The 25,352-nt window shown below is 38.1% G+C and overlaps 1 pseudogene; it reads left to right on the top strand.

The window, feature by feature from the left end:
* Positions 1 to 931: 931 nt before the first annotated feature.
* Positions 932 to 25,352, top strand: part of LOC107018183 — a 158,451-nt pseudogene continuing 134,030 nt past the window's right edge.

The raw sequence follows: 25,352 nt of genomic DNA, 5'->3' as shown, positions 1-25,352 counted from the left end.
CCGCAAATTAAATTCATATGCCCTTCATGGATCAGATGTTGGATAGACTTGCCGGAAAAGGGTGGTACTGTTTTCTTGATGGATATTCGGGGTATAATCAGATTTCTATTGCACCACAAGATCAAGAGAAACCACTTTTACTTGTCCATATGGGACCTTTGCGTTCAAAAGAATGCCGTTTGGGTTGTGTAATGCACCCGCCACATTTCAGAGATGTATGATGTCGATATTTTTCAACATGGTGGAAGATACTATAGAAGTTTTTATGGATGATTTTTCTGTGGTTGGTGATTCATTCGAGCGGTGTTTGAACAATTTATCTGAGGTCCTTAAGAGATGTGAAGACTGCAATTTAGTACTGAATTGGGAGAAATTTCATTTCATGGTGAAAGAGGGTATTGTGTTGGGTCATCGCATTTCAGAAAAGGGCATAGAGGTTGATCGAGCTAAATTCGAGGTAATAGAGAGACTTCCCCCACCGATCTCTGTGAAAGGTGTTAGAAGCTTTCTTGGGCATGCAGGTTTTTACCGGAGATTCATCAAAGACTTTTCAAAGATTGCACATCCATTGTGCAAACTGCTGGAGAAAGATTGTAAATTTTGTTTTGATGAATCTTGTCTTAAAGCATTCGGTGAGCTAAAAGAAAAATTGGTGTCTGCACCTACCATTATTTCTCCGGATTGGAAAAGTCCATTTGAGGCGATGTGCGATGCTAGTGGGGTTGCTCTTGGTGTAGTATTGGGACAAAGAAAGAACAAAATCCTTCACCCCATTTACTATGCTAGTAAAACGCTAAATGAAGCTCAGAAGAACTACACAGTGACTGAGCAAGAACTCCCTGCAGTAGTCTTTGCTTTTGAGAAATTCCGCTCATGTTTGCTAGGTACTAGAGTTATAGTGCATACTGACCACTCAGCATAGAGATATTCGATGGCAAAGAAGGATGCGAAACCTAGGTTGATTCGTTGGGTATTACTGCTACAAGAATTTGACTTTGAAGTGATGGATAGAAAAGGAACTGAAAATCAAGTTGCTGATCATTTGTCCCTTCTAGAGGATGAAGCTATGAGAGAGTTGGGGGATAAGACTGACATTGATGATACTTTCCCCGATGAGCATGTATTGGCTGCTTCACAAGACTTGATTCCATGGTTCGCAAATTTTGCGAACTATCTGGCTAGTGATATTGTTCCATCAGACTTGTCCTTTCATCAAAGAAAAAAGTTCATGTACGATGTGAAGAAGTTCTTTTGGGATGAACCATACTTATATAGGAGTTGTGCCGACGGGCTTATTCGGCGTTGTGTGCCAGAATGTGAGATGTTGAGTGTGGTGGAAGCATGCCATTCCTCACCCGTTGGTGGACATCACAGCGGTATCCGAACCACTCATAAGATATTACAATGTGGTTACTATTGGCCAACTCTTCATCAAGATGCTCATGAGTTTGCTAAAGAATGTGATCGATGCCAACGAGATGGTGGCATTTCAAGAAAGCAAGAGCTCCCTCTAAACCCTATTTTTGTGATTGAGTTATTTGATGTTTGGGGTATTGACTTTATGGGCCCTTTTGTGAGTTCTCATGGAATAAAGTACATTCTAGTAGCGGTTGATTATGTATCTAGATGGGTCGAAGCCATCCCCCTCGCAAACAATAAAGGGAAGAGTGTCACTGCATTCTTAATAAAGAATATATTCTCCCGTTTTGGCACCCCAAGGGCAATTATTAGTGATGGGGGCTCCCACTTCTGCAACAGATTGTTCAAGGGGTTATTGGAGAAATATGGGGTTCGCCATAATGTGGCCACTCCTTACCACCCTCAAACTAGTGGGCAAGTTGAAGTATCGAATCGGGAGATCAAACAGATATTGTCAAAAACAGTGAACGCTAGTAGAACGGATTGGTCAAGAAGGCTTGATGATGCCCTTTGGGCCTACCGGACAGCGTATAAGACTCCCATAGGTATGTGTCCATACCAACTTGTATATGGGAAAGCTTGTCATCTTCCGGTTGAGTTAGAGCATAAAGCCATGTGGGCTATGAAGAAGTTGAAAATGGATTGGAGTGAAGCTGCAGAACAACGGTTAACTGGGTTGAATGAACTCGATGAATTTCGCCTGAAAGCTTATGAAAGCTCAGCCCTATACAAAGAAAAAATTAAGAAGTACCATGACAAAAATTTTGAAAAACGAGAGTTTATGGTCGGGGATTTGGTGCTTTTATTCAATTCTAGGTTGCGCTTGTTTCCGGGCAAGCTCAAGTCCAAATGGACTGGTCCTTACTTGGTTACCCAACTATTCCCTCATGGAGCAGTTGAGTTGGAAACTAAGAAGGGTGTGCGGTTCAAGGTAAATGGAAAATGCATAAAAACCTATCTCGGGCATGCTGAATCGGCGAATGAAGTGATCGAGGCATACCATCTTGATGAAGTCTGAGTAATCAAGTGTCCTCAGTCGTGCCGCGACGTTAAATGAGGCGCTTGTTGGGAGACAACCCAATACTTATAGTTTTTCTTTCTAGTAATGGTAGCATTTTCTACTAATGGGTTTTTAATTTGCAGGCACATCACCAGGAAATTCTGCAGAAAATTACTCTGCAGCAGTCACTGACGGATTCCACGATGGACCGTTTCAACTGTAACGGACCGTCGCATGAATCTGTCGTGCCAGGTACGTCTTTCTTTCAAACTAGCGCACACGCGACGGAACAAATGACAGATCATCACAAATAAGACGGACCGTCGTCGTTGAATCGTCGCGTCATTAATGAGGCGTACCCGACCCGACCCGGCTGGGTTTTTTTTTAAAATTCAACATTTAAAACCCCCAACCCTTCATTTCACCCCATTCCTTCACTCTTCCTCCTATTTCCCTCCCTTTTCAACTTCCAAAATCATCTCCCTCTTCAACCGATCATTTTCCCCAAATTCTACAAAGTCCTAAAAGTCGTCATCTACTAGTCGGAGCTGCTGCTATGGGTGTCTTCTTGATCACCAAGTACCTTTTCCCTCTTGTTTTTCTCAAATTCTTAGGTATGTGCCTTTAATTTCTACTCATTTATGTTGCATTTTTTTTATCAATTAGTAGTAGTCTAGTTCTTCTTGATACGTTCATTCTTTATCAAATTTTGTCTGACCTAGGTTAAAAAAAATTCCTGAAATTGCTGTGTTAAAACCCTAGAAATAAGTGCCTTAGCATTGCTAGTTTACTAGACATTTGGGTTAGACAAATGTAGGTCAAAACAGTACCAATTCGATTTGGGTCATAGGGGATGAATGGGGCATCTCCAGTTCTGTCAGTGAGTTACAGAACGAGACCCCGATGACGGACCGTCGTATTCACGACAGACCGTCATTGGGTCCGTTCCAACCGCCCTAATACTCCACTGTCCAATTTTTCTCCAAGTGTCCACCAATGGCCACATGCGACGGACCTTTGTTCTCGCGACGGTCCGTCCTGCACAACCGTTCTGGTTGTCAGAGACCCTATTCCTAAGGGTCTCTCACTTTTTCCAAGTGTCCTTCAACGGACACATGAGACAGACCGTCTTACCTACGACGGTCCGTCCTGCATAACCGTTCTGGTTGTCAAAGACCCTTTTCCTAAGGGTCTCTCTCTATTTTTCTAAGTGTCCTCAAACGGACAACTACGACGGATCGTCGTACCTGTGACCATCCGTCTTGCATGACCGTCATCACGGTAAGAGACCCCTCTCCTAGGGTCTCCATATTTCTTTTAAGTGTCCTCTGACGGACACCTACAATGGATCATCGTACATGTGACGGTCCGTCCTGCATGACCGTTTCGATGGTCAGAGACCCCTCTCCTAAGGGTCTCCATATTTTTTTCAAGTGTCCTCTGACGGACACCTACGATGGACCGTCGTACCTGTGACGGTCCGTCCTGCACATACCGTCATACTTGTCAGAGACTCTCCTTCAGGGTTCTCCATATAAACATAGTCTAACTAAGACACGACGGACCCCATGACGGTCCGTCGTACTCATGACGAACCGTCACCTGGTCCGTTGTGTTTCAATGTTACTATAGCAATGTCATTTTATTTTAATTTTATTTATTTATTTTGTGTGGTTTTTCTTGTCTTGTTTGCTCCTTCTAGTACTAATATTGATCCTTTACAAGTACTATCTACTATGGCACCAAAACAAGATCGAGTCTATGCACGCGGGCGATCGAAGTCTGTCGCCCCGTCTGCCTGCCTGATCATTGGCTCTGACGATGAGCGTGACCCCGAGTACGTGCCCCCAGGCACTTCCACCCCATCCCGTGCTGCACGTGCTGCCAGAGCCACACCCAAAAAGGTGGTGTCTGACGTAGTGACTGCCTCCCAGTCTGATGAGGAGCGCACACTGATCGGCACACCTTTTGGGTTATCCACTAATGAAGAAGGAGCGTCTGGCTCCTTAGGAATTTCGTGGTGGAAGAAGCCTCCGGATCTGCTGAGGTTCCTGCGCCCGCCACCGTTGCAGCGTCGGCCTCGTCTGATGAGGCTAACAGTTCGGAATCCACACCCGGTTCACCAGCTCGTGCTCTCACCCCGGTCATCGACCAGCCCAACCGGTGGTGTGTAGACGGGCAGTTTCAAGTCTATTCTGATGCCAAGTTCCTGAATGACAAAGGAGTTATGACTCGGACACTTACATTGGAGCGGCAGGTCCTTACGGGAAGTCTCCCGACGATGCCTGAGATCCAAAATCTCTTCACCAGACATCGACTGGAGTGGACAGCACGTCCGTTGGGACGTTATAGTGAAGAGCTGGTCTGAGAGTTCTACGCATCCTACGTAGCGACTCTCCGATCGCAAATTTATAGGCGGGCTGCCCCCGCCAAACAGGCCCCACTGGAGCAGGTCCGAGTACGTGGCGTTCCAGTTGATATCTCCCTGCCTGCTATCCGCCGGTTTCTATACGGCGAGAATGTTGATGCTAATCGGACCCCTCTCACTGTCGAGTTTGACTACCGATGGCAGATTGTCAAAGATGACCAATTTCTGCGTGAGCCATCGTTGAGAGAGACCACCAAGAGGTGGATGGCCCTGCACTTGTCCGTTGATGGAGAGGGTGCCGACTGGGTGACTGAGCCGAAGGGGGCCATCAAGAAGGCCAACCTGACTTTCACGGCGAAGTTTTTGTGGTTGATTGTCCGCCACTGCCTTTCCCCCACAGCCGCTGATAATATCGTCACATGGGATCGAGCAGTACTGATGGCGGCGATGATAGCCGGGTTTGAGGTGGATTTTGCGTGGCTTCTACAGGCGGTCATGCACGAGAGGGCTTTTAAAGTCACAACTACTTACCCTTTCCCGTGCATGATATTTTCCCTATGCAGGTCTGCCGGTGTGCCTATATGGCACGTTGAGCAACTCAAGACCCCGCTGGGCGCAGTTGATATCGGCCTCATCAGGGATGAGGCCAATAAGTTGGCTCCACGCAGAGGGCCTCGTTCAGAGTTGCCTCCTGTTGGTGACAATCTGGCTGAGACGGTAGCACAGGCCCGCACAACTACGCAGGCAGCTTCCACTGACACTACCCCGGTCGAGTCTATCCGGGTAGTAGCACTGCCCCGAGCTCCTCTCGCTCAGCCCCTTTCTCTACTCTGGTCCTGCTTCCTAGGGTCCAGAAATTAGAGGCACAGATGGCCACACTTGTGCATCACATCCAGCCTTGGATGCAGAAGTCTATTGCTGAGGCAGAAGAGCGCTTGGAGCGGAGAATGATCCAGCACACAGAGCGGAAGATCGCTGAGGTTCATCAGCGCTTGGACGCTTGTCAGTTGCGAGTGCTAGCCCGACCAGCCCCTCCGGTGGATGTGTCGACCCTTCAGGATGCGGTCGACAGTCTTCGAGCAGATATTGATACGATCTTAGAGGCTAGGGTGCCTGAGTCTGAGGCCCCTTCTGCAGAGCCTGCTGAAGACACAGTGATGGCGGCCCTATTCGCCACTTCAAAGATTCCACCACCTCCCCCTCGAGATCATGCCAAGAGGCGTAGGGGTCGAGAGGAGGATGAGGCGCGAGCACGGAAGAAGGAGCCCCATGAGATGGAGGCTGCAAGGAGAGCCTCGCTTGCTGAGGATGAGGCGCGTCAGATGAGAGCAGAAGAGTTAGCTGCTGGGGCGTCTAGCCCCTCAACTGTGGAGATAGCGGGAGGCACTGCTGATAGTGTTGTTGATGCTGAGGACACCACTGAGGTTGTCCAGATTACAGAGGTAGTGGGTTCCGGGGAACCAGACCCACCAGCTTGCTGATCGTCGGCTCTTTCCGCAGCAGGTTTGCTTCACCTACCACTCTAGTATTTCAATTTTTTATGCATTGGGGACAATTGCATGTCTTTTTGTTGGGGGTGGGGTAAATGGAAAGTGAGTGCTAGGGTGAAGTCTGAGTAGCCCAATTCACTATCCTCTTTTGGGGTTTTCTTGCCTGTGTTCTTTTTCCCCAAGAGACTGATTACTTTTTCTGTTGAACCGGCATGTCTATATCTTGTGTACATAGTTTAATTCTGGAGCATGATGGCTAAAATGATATCCTGATAAAATGGAAAATGATGCATGACTAGGCATAGTAATTGATAAATGTGTGGCTCTAAGCATGACATAGAGGTACACCACTGCATGACCCTAAGTCTAAAATTCGAACTAGGTGTCTGATAATCTGGTAGAGTAATGAGATGTCAAGTGAGTGTGAGGAAGATTTGAATAGTCCACTATTTGTACTGAGCTAGAACTTGCCTGGTTAGTCCTGCTAAAAGTAAGCTGTAATAGACAATTAGGAAAGGATCATAGGCCCTTATTCAATATAGCCAATTTTTAGCCTAAATAAAAGAAAACCAAATGAAATTTATCCTTCTTTGATCCAAATGATTTGAGCTTAAATTAGACCTTTCTTTCTCACCCCAACTGATCTTTTCTGGGAATAATGTGTTGGCCCTGGTCCCTCCTTGGACATTTGCACCTCAGGTTATGCCAAAAGCATAAGTAAAGGGTGGATAATGCAGTAAACAACCTTTTTATGGCCCTAACCCAACTTTGAGTATTGTGTACTTCGACTCATGGCAAAGCCATGAGTTGAGCGTGGCTATTATGAGGAATTCTCTGGAAAGTGGGGTTGAAAGAATAAAGAGAGAGAAAGAATAAAAGTAAAGTGACTCAAAAACTAGTTGAAAGAAAAGTAAAAATGAAAAAAAAAATAAAAAAAAATATACAGGCAAGAAAAGAAGAGAGTCACTTACACAAATGAAAAAAAGGGAAACTGGGCAAAATAAAATGATAGAAAATGGTATGTTTAGCCGATATGTCAAGGAGGGCAAAAAGTCACTAAAGTATACCTAAATATACCCTACCTGACCCTGAGCCTATGTTACAAGCTAAGAAAGTCCTATCGTGATCCTAAGGGTTGTATACCGAACTTAAAGCAGTGAAAATAAGGGCAAGCTTATGGCAATAGGTATGAATGAGTGTGAATTTGTTCTGAGAGTGAGTGTTAAAAAGTAATCCTTATACTCAAACTAAAATCATTTTGTGAAAAATGAGGATTTTTTTTTGAAATGAGGACACTACTTGCATTACCACAAAATATTAGCACCTCGGTGAGAAATTGAAGAGGATAGGTGTTAGTGCATGGTGAGTCTGTGTCATGGTCTGATTCCACATAATTCAAGCCTAATAGTGATAGCATGCATAAATATGATGAGATTAATCGGGATTGATAGCCAAACGATTGCAAATGATAAAACATGGATACTATTGTACAAAGATTGTGTATTGAGTCATAGTGCGTCGCTTAAGGACAAACAACGAATTTAAGTTGAGGGTGTTGATATACCGTGGTTTCACGGTATTATCAATACTTGTTCCTTAAGTTTAGTGTGTCCAAAAGCCTTTTTGTGCTAATTTTTATATAAGTTTCTCCTTATTTGCAGGAAATCTGTCCAAAGATGAATGCGGAGGTTTTTGAGCGAAGAAATGCAGAAGAGACCACCGACGGAGCTTGTGACGGTCTGTCATGCTTGTGACGGTTCGTAGGTGGCAGCGTAGTGCAGCTGCTGAACGAAGATGGGGAAGTCTGACCAAGTGTGGGGTTATGGAAAACGTGACGGACCGTCGTAGCCATGACGGTTTGTCCTGCAGGTTCGTCATGAAGATAAGAGAAGTAGACCTAGTACCCATATTCCAAGAGTTCAAGTGTTTTGAAACGGAGACCCTCGACGGACCGTTGTGCTCGTAACGATCCGTCATACCTGCCGTCGAGGGTAATGAAGAGAGCAGCAGAAGAAATTGCACAAGTATGGGACGACGGAGTCCATGACGGTCCGTCGTGACCACGACGATCCGTCGCGAGGTCCGTCGACCCAGCCGCGTTTTGACAGATTTCCAGCAAATAGAGTCCTTGTTTAATTAGGTTTTTATTTTCTATAAATAGTTCAAAAAACCTCGATTATTAGGTGAGACTCTAGATCATTGTTAGACCTTTGAATATTGGGAGACTCTTGATTATTTTGTAGACTCTTTGAGAGATTATTGATTATATTGAGACTTTTATCATTGATTGTTGGTGACTTTTGCTGATTAATCAAGTGAACTTTCGGATTTTACTCTTTCTCATCGAAGTAAGTGAGTGAATTCTGATATCACATATTTGAATATTGTAATTATGACTATGGGTAACTAAACTCCATAACTACGGTTGTGGGAACCATTTGCTAATAATGAGGTAAAAACTAACTAAAATAACAATTCTAGAATAGTGTCTTGCATGTATTGATAATTCTTTCGTTTAGATGTCTTTTTAACGGATGGCCAACGTTAGAACTTGCGTTATGGCTACTTGCCGGACCAAGGAGGTAGATAATAGGAAAAGAATTATCAACATAGATTAAGTGTATACTATCTAATAGGCTAGTATTGATTGGTACGAGGTAATAACTGAGTCAAATATCGAATACGATCCTTAATATGAGGTAAAGATAAGGGTTAGTATAGCAACACACGTAGCCGGACCATGGTGCGGAGTGAAATTTTCTAGATGCCGGACCAAGGATTTAGAAATAGATAACTTATCACTTTGCATGCAAGATACTAGGAAAGAATTGTTATAGTTAGACTTATCAAGTTATGAACCTGTGGGGAACACATAAACCCTAGTTACTTTGATTATTTGATTAAACTCCAAAATGTTAAGCTGTTAGTTGTCTCCTTTTATTTCTCTAGTTATTTTCATTTATTTAGGAATAGAAACCCCCCCCCCCCTTTTTTTTTATCATTTTATGCTTTCTAAGGAAGTAATTGACTGAACAATAGTAATAATAGATTGAAGTTAAGTCTAAACTATTTTTCTCGTGGGAACGATCCCGACCTCACTAGTTGGGTTTTTTATTTGACACGACCGCTTTACTTCTTATTTGAGAAGTAAGTTTGAGCGTATCATGTAATCATCCCATTTTCCCTTGAAGTCGATCACACAAGCTCTCAACATATATTCTAAGATCTGCTTGTCCATGTGTCTGAGGATGAAAAACATTGCTGGAATTCACCTTGGAACCCAAACCATTCTGGAAAGGTTTCCACAATAGTGCAGTAAATTGTGCACCTCTATATGAAATAATGGAGATCGAAACTCCATGAAGTCTTACCACTTCTTGAAGGTACAACTTAGCATAATCCTCAGCCGAATAGGAATTCTTAACCGACAAGAAATGAGCTTACTTTGTCATTCTGTCGACAATCAACCAAATGGAATCATGTTGCCTTCGCGATCTTGGCAAGCCTGTGATGAAGTCCATATTAATCATCTCCTACTTCCATTTCGAAAGTTCTATATTCTTAGCTAAACCTCCAGGCCTTTTGTGTTCCACTTTCACTTGATGACAATTCGAACACTTGGCAACAAACTCAACAATATCTTTCTTCATGCCTTCCCATTAATATACCTCTCTCAAATCATGGTACATTTTTGTGGAACCTGGATGATTGGAATACCTGGAGAGATGAGCCTCTTCAAAAATTCTCTCTTGGAGTCCATCCACCTTAGGTACACATAATCTTCCTTGTTATTTTACCACACCATCTCTCCCTTGTTCGAAGACCAATGCTCTTTGGATATGGACACTTTACTTCAAATCAAGCAAAATAGGGTCTTGGTCTTGCTTCACTTTCACCTCTGACACCAAGGATGATTCAGCCCCATTGGTCACTAATATGCCTACTTATGTGGAATCCATAAGGCTGACTCCTGGTTGTGCAAGTCTGTGCACGTCTTTTGCTAACTCCTCCTTTCATTCTTCAATATGGGAAGTACTTCCTATGGACAACCTGCTTAAGGCATCATCAACAACATTAGCCTTTCCTGGGTGATAAAGAATACTCATGTCATAATCTTTGAGTAATTCAAACCACCTTCTTTATATGAGGTTGAGCTCTTTCTAAGTGAACACATATTGGACACGAATATATCCACATGAACACCATATAAACAATGATGCCATATCTTTAATGCAAACACTACTGCAGCCAATTCTAAGTCATGAGTTTGATAATTCTTCTCACGAACTTTCAAATGCCTAGAAGCACAAGCTATAACCTTGCCATTCTGCATTAATACACAACATAATCCATCTCTTGATTCATCATAATACACCACAAATCCTTGAGTAGCCCCTGGTAAAGTCAAAACTGGAGCGATAGTCAATCTCCTTTTCAACTCCTGAATGCTTTTTCACAAGTTTCAGATGACTGAAACTTGACTGTCTTATGAGATAACTTGGTCATAGGAGAGGATATATATGAGAATCCTTCAACAAATCTCCTATAATACCCAGCCAATAAACCCAAGAAACTCCTTATATCTTTTGGAGATGTAGGTCTAGGCCAACTCTAAACTGCCTCAATCTTGTGAGTGTCAAATCTAGTACCTTCACCAGAAACAATGTGGCCTAAGAATGCCACAGAATTAATCCAAAACTCACACTTGGAGAACTTGGCATACAATTCCTTGTCTCTCAATGTTTGAATAACAATCCTTAGGTGACTAGCTTGATATTCTCCATTACTTGAATAAATCAATATGTCATCAACGAAGACGATGACAAACAGATCTAAATAAGGTTTGAAGACTATGTTCATAAGATCCACGAACGGTGCAGGTGCATCTGTCAAACAAAAGGACATAACCAAAAATTCATAATGCCCATACCTTGTTCTAAAAGCTGTCTTGGGAATATCACATTCCCTTACTCTCAACTAATGATAGCCTGATCTGAGGTCAATCTTAGAAAAGCAAGAAGCACCGTGAAGTTGATAAAAAAAGGTCATCTATCCTTGGAAGAGTATATTTATTCTTGATGGTCATCTTATTCAGCTGACCGTAATCTATACACATTCTAAGGGACCCATCCTTCTTCTTAACAAACAAGACCGGAGCTCCCCAAGGTGAGACACTCAGTCGAATAAAGCCTTTATTTCAATTGCTCTATTAGCACTTCTAACTCTGGTGGTGCCAATCTATATGGCAGAATAGAGATAAGACGAGTATCTTGGACGACATCTATGCCAAAGTCTATCTCTCTATCAGGAGAGACTCCAAATAGATCATCAGCAAAGACTTCTGGAAACTCATTGTATATAGGGACTGATAAAAGGGAAGGTACCTCAACGCTTGAGTCATTAACTCTGACTAAGTGAAAGATTCATCCCTTAGGAACTAACTTCCTCACCATAGGCACTGCTGAACTACTAGCCCACTCTATGACTGGCACATTAGGAATCTGAAACTTGAAAACTCAAGTTCTGCAATCTATTGATCATAACAGGTATGGAGCCAGTCCATACCTAGAATGACATCAAAATTAACTCTATTAAATAGTCATGGTACTCTTATGACTGACGAAAACAAGATAATCACGATAGACTCTTTGTGGTAGAATGGATTCACCAATAGCTGTGGATACACTGAATGGTTCACTAAGTTGCTCAGGAGAAATCTCAATGTTCATAGCAACGTAAAGAGTTATAAAATATAAAATAGATCCCGAGTCTAGTAATGCATAAGCAGTAAAGTCAAAGACTCGAATCATACTAGTGACAACATCTTGCAAATTCTCTTGTTCATGGAGATTATTAATAGCAAACAAGCATTTTGTTCCTCTCCTATACAAGAAGCAACTCCCGTAGGTGCAACCCTGTTTGATGGAGCAAGTGATAAAGATTGAGTTCTATTGCTCGGATTTCCATTGCCTTGCTTGTCCTTGGGGAACTCTCGTATGAAGTGACCCTTTTGACCACACTTGAAACAATCCGTGAAGCCTTCACGACAGATGACAAAGTGATTCCTACCACACTTGGCACAGGGAGGAGGCTTAGTACCTCCTTGCGTCACACTACCGTGAGACTGACTCGGTCTAGCCTTAAAGTGTTGCGAATTCTGGCCACTATACTCACTCCGGTTTTTGGGTGCAGGTGCACTAGCAAATGATGGTGCATACCCCTTTGGTTTCTGGAATTGGAGTCGGCTTGAACCACCTTTCTGTTGGCCAGACTCATTTCCAGTCTTGGCCTTCTTGTTTCGGTACTCTTCTCGATCCTTCACCTACTCTTCTTCAATTTGTTGAACATATCTATAAGAGTTGATATGTCCATGTCACCTATAAACATGGCAGCCCTACCTTCCTTACTTGAAGCGCGACCCAACCCTGCAACAAACAAACTCATTCTGCTCCTCATGTCTTTCACCATCTCCGGAGCATAGCGAGGTAGTTGGGTGAACTTCATCCAATACTCCTGTACACTAATGGAGTCTTGTTTCAGAGTAAGGAACTACCTCACCTTGGATTCCTTTAGTTCACGAGGAAAGAATCTCCAAGAAGGCTTCTTCGAAGCAAGCCCAACTTGGATGCGGTGCATCCTCAACTCTACTATCCTTCAATTGATCAAACCAGATTTTAGCCACACCTTTAGTTGATATGCAGACAATTCAACCCTCTCAATATCTACCACATGCATTACCCCAAAAAAACTTCTTTAATTCATCCACAAAGTTCTCCGGATCCTCAGTGGGGCTTGGTCCAGTGAAACTATGAGGGTTAATTCTCTAAAACACACGAAATCTCAACGTACTAGCTCCTTCTTGTCGATCTTCTCTCTGTTGCCCAACTTGGTTGGTCACAACCTGACTTAACATCCGAAAAGCTTCCCGTAATTCGGCATTGGTAACCTCTCCTTAGGGTTGCACCTCTAGTGCATTTGGAACCTCTTATTCCTCAACATTCCTTCGTGGTCGACCTCTGAATGCTCTTCTTGGAGGCATGATGATATGAAAAATACGTGTAAGCATGAATTAGAGAGATATATTAGAGATAAAATCCTTGCACGAAAGGAGCACAAAAGAAGGGAAACATTCCTAAATGTTATAGCCTTATAATCATAGATGTGGCGTGCTTCAAACAAATGAATAATACTATACATACATGACTTCATAGACTTCCTAGAACTCTTAAACTCTGTGCTCTGATACCAAGTTTGTCACGCCCCGAGCCTACACCTGGACGTAGCCGGCACTCAAAGACCATTGCTGACCCTCAAGTTAACCCTTCGCTTGGCTTTCTTAACTCAGCAGAAGACTAAACTCAACTTAAAAAAGAAGTAAGACATGTTCAAAGGATAGTACTTCATATAATATCTGGCCATGATGGCACTTAAGTCTCAAAAAGTAACAATAAACTCTAAACTGATTGAAGAGGGATTTTGGAAAGACCCCACAACATCCTAAAACTAAACTACTAAAAGCAAAAGAAATGGATGTCCTAAGGAATGCAAGGAGGCTCACCACTGACTCTGGAGTACAATATGGATCAACGAAATGCTGTATGATTATCCTGGTTACATATGTCTGCATTATAAAATGATGCAGGCCAACAATTATCAGTACATTGAGTGTACGAGTATGCTAGTCGGAAAGCTAAACAAAACATAGGCTTGAAAGAGAGTAAGAGTGAATACATACCTTGGCTTTGTTCAACTCATGCTCTACTAACTCTTATTCAATATACGCAGTTAATATAAATGCAATATAATGAAATGTTGACTTAAACATGCTTAAACCTCTGAGTATATACATATACAAGAACCCAATAATGTCTGAGATGTACATAAAATAAAATACTGATGTATTATGGTAATACAATACTGTTGTGTATTAAAATACAATTTACATGAGGGAAATTATCTAACCGACAACCATCACTTAAGAGATATAGTGATGATACAGCGGTGAAACGCACGCTGCCAGCGCATCCTATGCACGACCAAAGGTATAAGATATGTATTGCATAATGGATTCACTAGTATACTGTGAAAAGGAATCATCTAAAAAGTATGACCCTTTTCTACCCATGGTGTCTAACATGGTTTATGGGTGCTATTAGGTATTTGAACTCTCCCCCATATCATTTCTCAATACTACTCCCAAAAATATACTGGCCCTTATGTGTAAAAACATACTGATTATGTTGTTTGATATTAGTGCTCAAAACTTAGCTTTTTAAAATGCTCTCTTGGAAATCAGTGTCCTCTTTCTTCTATTAAAGCTAGCCATAGGCTCTGTGGAAGTCTAACTTCCGGTCCTTCTCAAAAGTTTGAACACATTTTGTTTAAATCCTTAGGGACTACTTAGTTTCCTTATAACTCTTGAGAAGTGAACTCAACTTGATACTCTTTGCTTACGTGAAACTTTAACTCTTAAGGAATACTAGTTCCCTTATAGTTTTTGAGAAATAAATTCTACTCTTGTTATTTACTTAACTTGAACCTTAAGTCTTTAAAATAAAGTGAAAACATTTGTGAAAGACTTTAGAAAGCTTATAACTTTACTTTGACTCGCTTTTTAACTTCTAGACTTGGTTCTAAACTTCTTTGACTTTGATCTTAACTTTCCTTGAATTGAATTATGGATTCAAGGATCATGATCTAATGTTTATGGTTGATTTCATGATGCTTGGATGTACATTAGAGTTTTGGAAACAGCAAGGAATGAGGGGTGCATCACTTAGAAACTAGTACGAAAAGATAGGGGAGGTATGGGGTCTCCAGGAGGTCGGGGTGCTCTGAGAGGCGCGGACCTCCATAGCCTGACGGACAGAGGGTGTCCTCAGGCGCTCTGAGAGGCGCGGCGTTCCAGAGTCTGACGGACAAACTCTTTCCTGAGAGGCTTTGGAGGCGCGGCGCCCCAACATCTGTCCAACGGGATTTCCAACTTTCTTCTTCGTTTTCCACCTCTAAACCTTCCCAAATTTCAATGGATCCCACCACAAACACTTAGGATCACTAAATAACTTATAACCCAATGTTTAGACCCAAAAACAGTCCGTAAATATGGATTAAAACTAACAGAGATCAACATCAATTCAACAAACAAGAACTTCAAACTTTTCATAAAGAACTTCAAGATATCCTTTCAATTAACTATAAATTTCAATAATGAATCAAATTGGAGAGTGGGTGAAAGAACCCAACACCGAATGATCTCACATACCTTATTAGAAATCACCCCCAACGAAATCCATGAACGATTTTTTGGAGTTCTTGCGTCTTCTTCTCCCTTCTCCTCTTTTGTCCTTTCTCTCAAAGCCCTACCTTATATTCGAAGTGTGTAAACTGAATGAGATCAGTTTAGACCCAAACATATTACCCCAAAAACTAATTTAATAATTAACTTAGGAAATGAACAAAACACCCTTAACAAATAAGGATTTTGAACATTCCCTGCTCAACAACCCAACTTCGAAAGTCATATCTCCCTCATACGCCTTAGAAATTCGCAAACTTGGCATCGTTGGAAAGATCTTCTGATGATCTTTCCATCCATATAAAGAAATTATGCAAACTTCTCTTGAGCATGGAATTATGGCTATTTGAAAATGACCAAAACTCACTTTTGAAATCTGAAAATTTTTCAAATTCCCTTACTTATTTCCAAATTTGATTCTTTTTTTTTTCATAACTTGCCTTAAATCTAAGAAGCCGAGTCGGTGGGTTGGTCCTGGTGGAGAGAAAAAAAAACGAATTGAACTGAAAATATTTTCTGGAGATATCCATTATCTGCATGTGGCCTTTTTTTCCTAGGTGCTCATTTTGTTTGGGCTTTTAGTTTAATGTTTCTATTCAGTGGACGTGGTTATTGGCAAGAACATATTGAATCCATCGTTTGGGCTCATAATAAATTAAAAGTTGCTAACCTTAGTTTATCTAGACTATGAAAATAAGATAGAAGAATAAAAAAGTTAAATATTTTTCACCAAAGGTGATGTTGTTCATATATTAAATTTATGCTACGAATATATGTATATCTAAAACAAAGAATTTATGAACTGAAATATTATATATATACTCAAACTTCAATTTATCCATCAAATCGTCATAACAATAAAGGACCTTTTTTATATGTAGAGTTATCTTTCTATGATAGTCTTACTCAAATAGTAATTGGTAAACGGTAGATTACGTATAAACATAAAATATAAAATATTTATGTTAATCCTTATTAGTGTCATGCACTTGCTAATTTTAAAGTATGAATATTTAAGAGAAAAATATACTTAAATGGTGTCCATCATTTATGTTCATAGCCTCAAGAGGAAAGACTATTTGTGACATTTTTTAAAAATTGTCCTAGTTAAATTTGTTTACAAAATTGAGTGAACTAAATAATACTACTTCTAAAGAAATTTCACTTTCTCTCCAAATTTAAACATTAAATCTATTCTGAAATGTTTAATAATTTTGGTCATTTTGATCTCAAAATACAAGTAACTGTATGAAAATCTTTGTAAATCATTTAAAAGCACTTGTCCTATGTTCTTTAAATTTAATTATTTACTAATTATATATAATCTAGTAATATTAATTTTATTTTGCAATATTATATGATATACATATCCAATATGCACTTGCAACGCACGTGCCCTAAACCTAGTAAGTATAAAAAGAAAATAAAAGAAATATTGTCTTATTCACACTTTTAGTGGTCTTTTGAGTTTTTTGAGTTAAACGTATTTTGCCAGTGTCTTTTTCATACCACTTCCAAATATTTTTAATTTTCAATTACTTGACTTACAGTAATTTTTACATAATTGTTGGAAATATAATTTTATTATGGAAACCTTGTAGATTTAATACCTATATATACCATCACATTTAAAAAAAAATTGACTTCCGAAGTCTTAAATATCCCATATAAATTGAGATCTATTAAAGAACATGTTTCCCAAATAAACATGTTGCGTTCTCATGGATGAATATACATAAATGAAAGTTGCACAAAATTTCTTTGGAAGGAAATGAGTTATATTGCCTTTTACCAAATTTTTTTTTTTTTAAAAGGATTGTCTTTTCACATCACTTAGGTGTAAAAAATTAAAATTTCACAAGGTTATTAAATTAAAAGAAATTTGTATAGGGTAGAAATAATTTTCGCCGGTTTATACCCACTTTCACGAATGAAGACTCCATAATTTAAATGAAATAAGATCTCTTGCCCTTTTACAATTTAAATACAACAAAATGACATTTTTCAAATTTCTAATGTAAAAAAATGAAGATATTTTAAAACTACTAAATCTCTTATTTATTAAAATGCTATAAACTAAAATGAATTTTAGAAAGGACTAGAAAATTATCTCCTTCAAACACACTTAAAATCCTGGATTCACTTTTGTTATGTTATTTCTGTAGAATTTCAAGTAGAAAATTTTCATGATTCAAAAATGGACGTGATGACACTCATCTTATCTCATCAGGACAATTCAGTCTGAAACCTAGCCTTCACGATAAGATGCGGAATTTTATAATCAACTTGAAAATAAAACTCAAAAAACGTTGTATGTGTACAAGACTCTAATGTGTTAAAGCAAAATTAAAAGAAAATATAAGTCATAAATGACATTGTTTCTAGAACAAAATAAGATTATAATAAGGAGGAAGAAGTTCTGCCGAAATAACAAGCAAATGCCTCACAAATCTCTAGAAGAAGCATCAGACAAGACAAGGAGAAGAGAAAGTATCACAAAGGTTCGGGCTAGTAACCTACAAAAAAAAGTAGTTGCAAGGGGTGAGTACCAAACCAAATGATACTCATCAATTAAACTTCTAAACATAAGCGAAGGGAATAGAATTCGGGTAATCCTTACACCCCAACCAAACCTCCACAATCACAACCTGTATCAAACAAGCACAACCTAATATTTCACAACCTAAATAGCAACCAGCTCAACAACAACACTGCAACAATTAAATATCCTCAACAACAAGCTTAATATTCATCAATCACAAACATAACCTGCAGAAAATTAGCCCAACCTAGCAGTTCACAGTTTACAGAACACACAACTCAACACAAACACTTTAACAATTATATATCTTAAATATTAAACTCATGATTCATCAATCATAACTTTCACAACGAGGCACTCACAAGATCATGTTCATCAATGATAAAGATGTGCTATGCAATGAAATGGAATGTCATAAATAATAGCTCTCTATGAAATTGATTTGATTTAATTAACAATACAATCATGATACAACATCAACAATGAATCAATAAGTCTTTCAAAACCATTCTCAACACATTACACACCAAAAATTAATCATAGTACTTTTTACTACCCCTTTTTCATCGTTAGAATTATTCAATATGGACAAGTCAACCCATCACTGATTCCCCTTACTCCCCCACACATACCACAAGGAAATACACGATTCTATGCACTTAACAAGGGTTTAGAAGTCCACTTGCCTCAAATAACCGAATAAGTACTTCGGGACTAGAGTCTTCCCTTTTCATTGAGCTTTCAAAATAATGAAATCTATTCAAGTACATATTCACAATAAGATTTAAAAACTAACAAGACCCACATTACTATATCTTTAGCCTTGACTTAAAAATTCATTAAAAAATTTATGACCATGTTGGTAAATGTTGATGTTAATTAATATTTCAACTATTATATTTTTCATGTGTCAAGTCTAGAATTATGTCTGAATTCCTCCAATATTATAATCTAATGGTATTGACATAATACCATGTAAGCATAAATAGGCTGGAAAACTTAAAGAAGAAACAGAGGCTTAAAGGTTATGAGAATTGTATACTTATGTCTTTTATATTTCTCAGGATATGAAATCACAGGAAAGTACAACTTTATACAGGCTTAAAAAAAATACTAAGTAACTAAATGACCACTACTTCTATTAATTAAACAACTAATTATTAACCAAATTACAACTAGAATGTACAGCACCATGATCTACATATTTGCAAACAACTAGCCCAAGAATATAGGACTCTACTAAAAAAAATAATTGACATGGTCATAGTTTAAATTAGTCTTCAGTATTCCCCCTTGATTTAGAGTTACAGACACCAAGCAAAGCCCTCAAATAAATAAACTTGTCTGCTGCCAACAACTTCGTAAATATATGGGTTAATCGCTTATGAGTGTTGCAATACTTCAATACAATATCGTCCTTTGCAAGCAAATCACGAACGAAATGTAAGCGAACATCAATGTTCTTCTTTCTACTATGAAAATTTGGATTCTTTGTCATGGGGATTGATGCTTTATTGTAGCAATATATCTCTGTTGCAATTTTATGCTTATGCTGAAGTTCTGCTAACATGCTTCTTAGCCAAATAGCTTGGCAAGCGGCGGAAGTAGCTGCAATGTACTCAGCTTCAGATGTGGATAAGGATCAGCTTCAGATGTGGATAAGGATGTTGTAGCTTACTTATTTGAGCTCCAATATATTACTCCAGACCCAAGAGTAAAAATATGTGCTGAAATGCTTCGTGTATCATACAATGAATCAGCATAGTCACTATCGTGAACCCACATAATCTGAAGTTAGACACTTCTGAATACCAAATCCAATATTCCATAGTTCCGGCGACAAAATGTTGAACTCTTTTTGCTGCTCCAAAATGAACCTCTGAAGGTTGTTGCATAAACTTTGATATAACACCACCTAAGAATGCAATATTGGGGTTAATATGGGTTAGTATGGGTTAGGTAAATTAAACATCGAACCATTCTTCTGAAACTTCTAGCATCATCCATCTCTGCTCCATCATTAAGCTGCAGGTTTTTACCAACATTCATATGTGTGGCACAAGGCTTTCAATTAAGTAAACTAAACTTAATGAGAAGATTTTAGCATATTTCCTTTGTGAAAAAAATATTTAATCTTCAGCTTAATGGACTACAAGGCCAAGAAAATAATGTAATAACCCCATATTTTACATCTCAATCTCATTCATCATTTGAGACTTAAATTCATCGACCAGAGAAATAGAAGAGCTAGAATAAATGATATCATCAATATAAAGGCAAACAATGATGAAAGCATTACATTTCTTCTTTGCATACAACATGGGTTCATAATAACTTCTCATATATCCCTTTATGTGAAGATACCCATGGATTTTCTACATCATGCGCGAGTGGCTACTTTCGAACCAACAATTCCTTTTTTAGTTTATAGACCTTTGTTTCATCACCGTTCTTTATAAAACTTTCTGTTTGTGCTATGTTGACCTCTTCTTGTATGTTTCCATTGAGAAATGCCGACTGGACATCAAATTGATAAACTAACTATTGTGACTATGCAACCAACGCTAGAACAAGTCTAACATTTGCAAATCGAGCAACCGGATAAATTGTTTCTTCATAATCAATACTATATTTTTGTGCGTATCCTTTTGCCAAAAGACGAGCTTTATGCTTTTGCAGGGTCCCATTTGTTTTGATAGATTTCATATCATCTAACATCGCTCTCTGCTACTCTTCCATTTTAGCCACTTCTCCATATTGTGTAGGATCTGACGTTGCAAAAGATAATTAGCATGTTGTATACATGCCGTTGGCGTACTTGGCGTTCAACTTTTTAAGCCTTGTTGATAGTCCTAATGGAATCGGCTCATCTTAAGACTCCACATGAAGAGTTTCTTCTCTCTGAAGTTGAAGAAAATAAATCTGGAGAAGTGGTAACAAATTCGGCTGCTGTAGGTGTAGGAGTTGGTTGCTGAATTGCATCAAAAGTGCTTTTGTTGCTTCCACTCCAATTCCAACCTGCTATTTCATCAAATACTACATCCCTTCTAACTAAATCCTTTCTACTTAGAGGGTTATACAATATAAATTCTTTAGATTGTGTGCAGTAACTAATAAAAACACAATTTTCAAATTTTTTATCCATCTTATGACGAAATTTGTAATTTACCAATGCATAAGCAATACAACAGAAAATTCTTATATAACTTACAAATGGTTTTCTACCCTTCCAATATTAAAATGGAGTTTGATACATAACAAACTTTATTGGAGACACATTCAATAAATGGACTAATGTCGTTACAACTTCAGCCCAAAATTGATTTGGAAGTCCCTTCGCTTGTAACATGATTCTTGCCATCTCCACCATTGTGTGATTTTTTTTGCTCAGCAACACCATTTTGCTCCGGAGTATAAGATGTTGTTAGCTCCCCATTATTGTCATTTTCCTCGTAAAAAATATTACTCCTTGGACAAGAATTCACGGCCTCTATCTTTGCGAAATATTTTTATGCACAGACCACTTTGCTTCTTAATCTGGGCTTTAAAGTACTTGAATTTTGAAATATTTCTTATTTGGTTTCTAACAAATAGACCCATCTCATGTGACTATAATCATCTGTAGATAGGAGAAAATAACGACGCCCACTAGAAGATATAGTATGCATAGGTTCACATAAATCTAACATATATTAATTTCAGACACTTTGAATCCCTCCAAGATTTTCCAACAGGAAAAGAATGCCAAGTTTGTTTTTCATAAATCCACCTTTTACACAATTCAATAGAATCAATTTTTGGTAGTCCAAAGAACATACCTTTGTCAACTATAAATTTCAGGCCCTTTATATTGAAGTCACCATACCTCAAATTCCACAACTTCGACTTATCATTTGAACTTGCAACAAGCGTAAAACTTTCCAGGTTGGAAACATCGAGCAGAAACATCTTGTTTGACATCATAGTGATGTGAACCTTTTTGTCCTGAATTATTGTTTGTAATGACACAAGCATCGTCATCAAACCAAATGTAATTAAAAATTCAGGTGGCTTATATGAGAAGAAATAAAAGATTCTTCGAGAATACTCTTGTGTTGCTTGTTTTATTGATAAAATTATCATAATACCAGCAGAGGTTTGTATTGTTATCCCTAAAATTATGTAGAACATATAAAATGTGGATATGAGCTCATTCAACTGTCATGTGGACCATTTGGAACTATATGAAAGATGCATTTATGCGATGGTCACATATATTTTGTTGTCAACTTATAAATTGGTATTTGTAAGGTTGTTTGCTCAAATTGTCTAATTAAGAGCATAGTTCCAAACTATGAAATTATACTGATAATGCTGGTTGTTTAGCAAAATTGTATGCCTCCAATTATAGCTAAACCATGAGTATGAGAACAGAACTCCCAAATGAGATTTGGTATGAGATAAGTAACATGTATGCATCAAGCCAACAAGAGTTCAGGGTCAGGAAGCAAATAAGTTTCATCTTAAACGTTGAATGTGCAAGTATGATTTTAATTGGTCCACCACACACAAAGATTAATTTCAAAATAAGGTTGGGATGAATGTTAGATTTCCTAACATTAGGGGGAGAGATGATTGATAGATGAAAATTGTTTATGAGGTTAATTATGAATTATCGATATCCTTGTTAAAAGAAAACGTGAACTTGAAGTTCAAGAGATAATTCATTTGCATAATGTTGCAAATTAATTGCCATATAAATTTGCTGACCCTATGATATAATTCGGCTGCAAATTCTCTAACGGAAAGTCCTTGAAGGACAGAGTCTATGATATGCCGGAAGCGTAATAAATCAATTGGTTCCAAATATAACATTCCTTAAAGAAGGAGGGGAGAAAAGATCAATATGGTCATGATAATCAGACAAGTGCTTTAAAAGAGCACTTTGACATAACACTTCATAAAACCTCAGAAAAGGTTTAGGTACCTGAAACATGATTAAAAAAAAGAAGAGATCTCGATAAGTTATGTCTTTGTTGGAATCGATATCAAATAAATGTCGACGGTATCTTTGATATGAGGTAACTCTTAATGATATAAATTTTAACGAGGATCGTAAATTCAAATCTGTCATAGAGTGTGCACAGATAAATGATTGACCAAGTAAAATGCATGATTCAAGTATATTTTGTTTCACTTAGAAAATTTATGTTTTGGACTGATGGTCCACAAGTCAAGGTATAATGTCAGTGGGGTACAAATAAATTATTATGCGATAATATAAAAGTAAGATATCAAGTACGGCTTGTGTTTTGGGGCATAAAGGTTTGTCGGAAAAATCCTAACATTATTAGGGATATTTTCTCCTTGATAGATGCAATGAGGTTTGTTTGATCTGACAATATATAAAACTTAAACGCATATTATGAATCATTATCATGTCTAGCTAGACTAATAATGAAGGTTATACGTAAATCCTCGAAGCAATCGAGGTGTTTAAAGCATATAAGAGTTTGACAGATACCTTTACAAATAAAACTTCAATAAATTCCTTATATGAATTAGAATAATCAAGGAAGAAAAGGGTACAAAAGGAATGACCCTAATTTTCCTTCATTTTTATGAAAAGATCAGGATTTGAATTTATTATTATTGTTGTGTATGTTGATAACTTGAACGTCATTCACACTCTTAAAGAGATTTCAAAAGATGTTGAGTGTTTGAAAGGATGAAACGATGTTGGTAAGACATAATGTTGTCTTGACTTACAATTGATAATTTGACAAATGAAATATTTGTCAATCAATCAACATACATAGAAAAGTATTGATGTGATTCATTTGTAGCCTACATGCAGAAATAGTATCCCTCTATGAAGTAAGTTGAGAGTGTCTCTGGTTAAGATCAATGACACACCATATTGAGGAAATGAAAGTGTCTACGAGATAATTATTGATGTGAACAAGTTGAATGAGCAATTTTCTTGCTACAACAAGGTTATGACGAATAGAATGATATTCAAATTTGGATATGGTCAAAGCCTTTTAATATTCATCAAAGCAGAAATGATATATATGGATGAGTTCAATGATGCAACAACTTTGTGAATGTAATTTCATCACAAAGACACTGTCAATATTAATATTTGAGAAGCTAGTGTACAAGATTGGAGACATCATCACAAGAAATTAAGTGATGTTTTAATCAGTGGGAATATAATACGTGTTGCACTTTTTTTCCTTGACCAAGGTTTTCTCCCAATTGGTTTCCTCGCAAGGGTTTTAATGAGGCAACAAATTATGCATATCAAAAGATGTGTACTCTTTTTCCTTCACTAGAATTTATTTCCACGGGTTTTTTTCTAGTAAGGTTTTAACGAGGTACAATATCTATAGACTTCCAAAGGGGAGTGTTATAAATTCATTGAACGACTGGATAGTCCATAAAATTAGTACATGAACTACTATCCATATTCACTAGGTTTCATGAACCTTTTTGGATAAGAATGTATCTATTTATTATGATACTTGATATAGTGACTTTTGGAGTGATTTCTCAACCTATAAATAGGGTGTTCATTCATAATTGTATGATATATATATGAGACTTAGATACACTTGAATAAGAAGAAAAGTTCTCTCTTCTATCTACTTCTCTTGTCTTCTTCTCTTTATGAATATATTATTTTAAGCTTTATTTCATAATAGTTTATGCTTTTTTTCTTCTGTTTGTTTATTTTTTGCTTTTATGATCTTGGTAGTTTAAGTATACTATTTCAATTAATTTGGATTCACAACAAATAGATTCACCAAGGGGCATAAAATGCTTCAAACCAAGTTCTTGCTTAAACAGTATCAGATCTCCGAGTGATGAACACATTCTAACCATCCTGTCATACTTAGTGACATGTAATTAGAAATTTCACTAAAGATATATTGAAACTTTGAATAAGACTACAAGAGTATGACCAATCGTAAATATACTAATATTTCGGATGGACCTAAATACAAATAATTGATTTTTTAAAAATAGAATATATATTGTAAATATTATTAATAAAAGACAAACTCAAAGTATTATCATAAACCCACTATTGAATTGTAAATTTTTAAAATTCAAATAAACCAAAGTTTTCATAAATAAATTTGAATTTCTTAACTACCAAGTAACTACCACTCGTTTAAGAAAAATAGAAAGTTGACCACTAAGATATTAAAATCAATTTTTCTAAAGTTAATTTGGACATTTTTGGGTGTGCT

Source organism: Solanum pennellii, chromosome 1, assembly GCF_001406875.1.
Source record: "Solanum pennellii chromosome 1, SPENNV200".
Taxonomy (NCBI): Eukaryota; Viridiplantae; Streptophyta; class Magnoliopsida; order Solanales; family Solanaceae; genus Solanum; species Solanum pennellii.
This window is presented reverse-complemented; position numbering and strand designations above follow the sequence as displayed.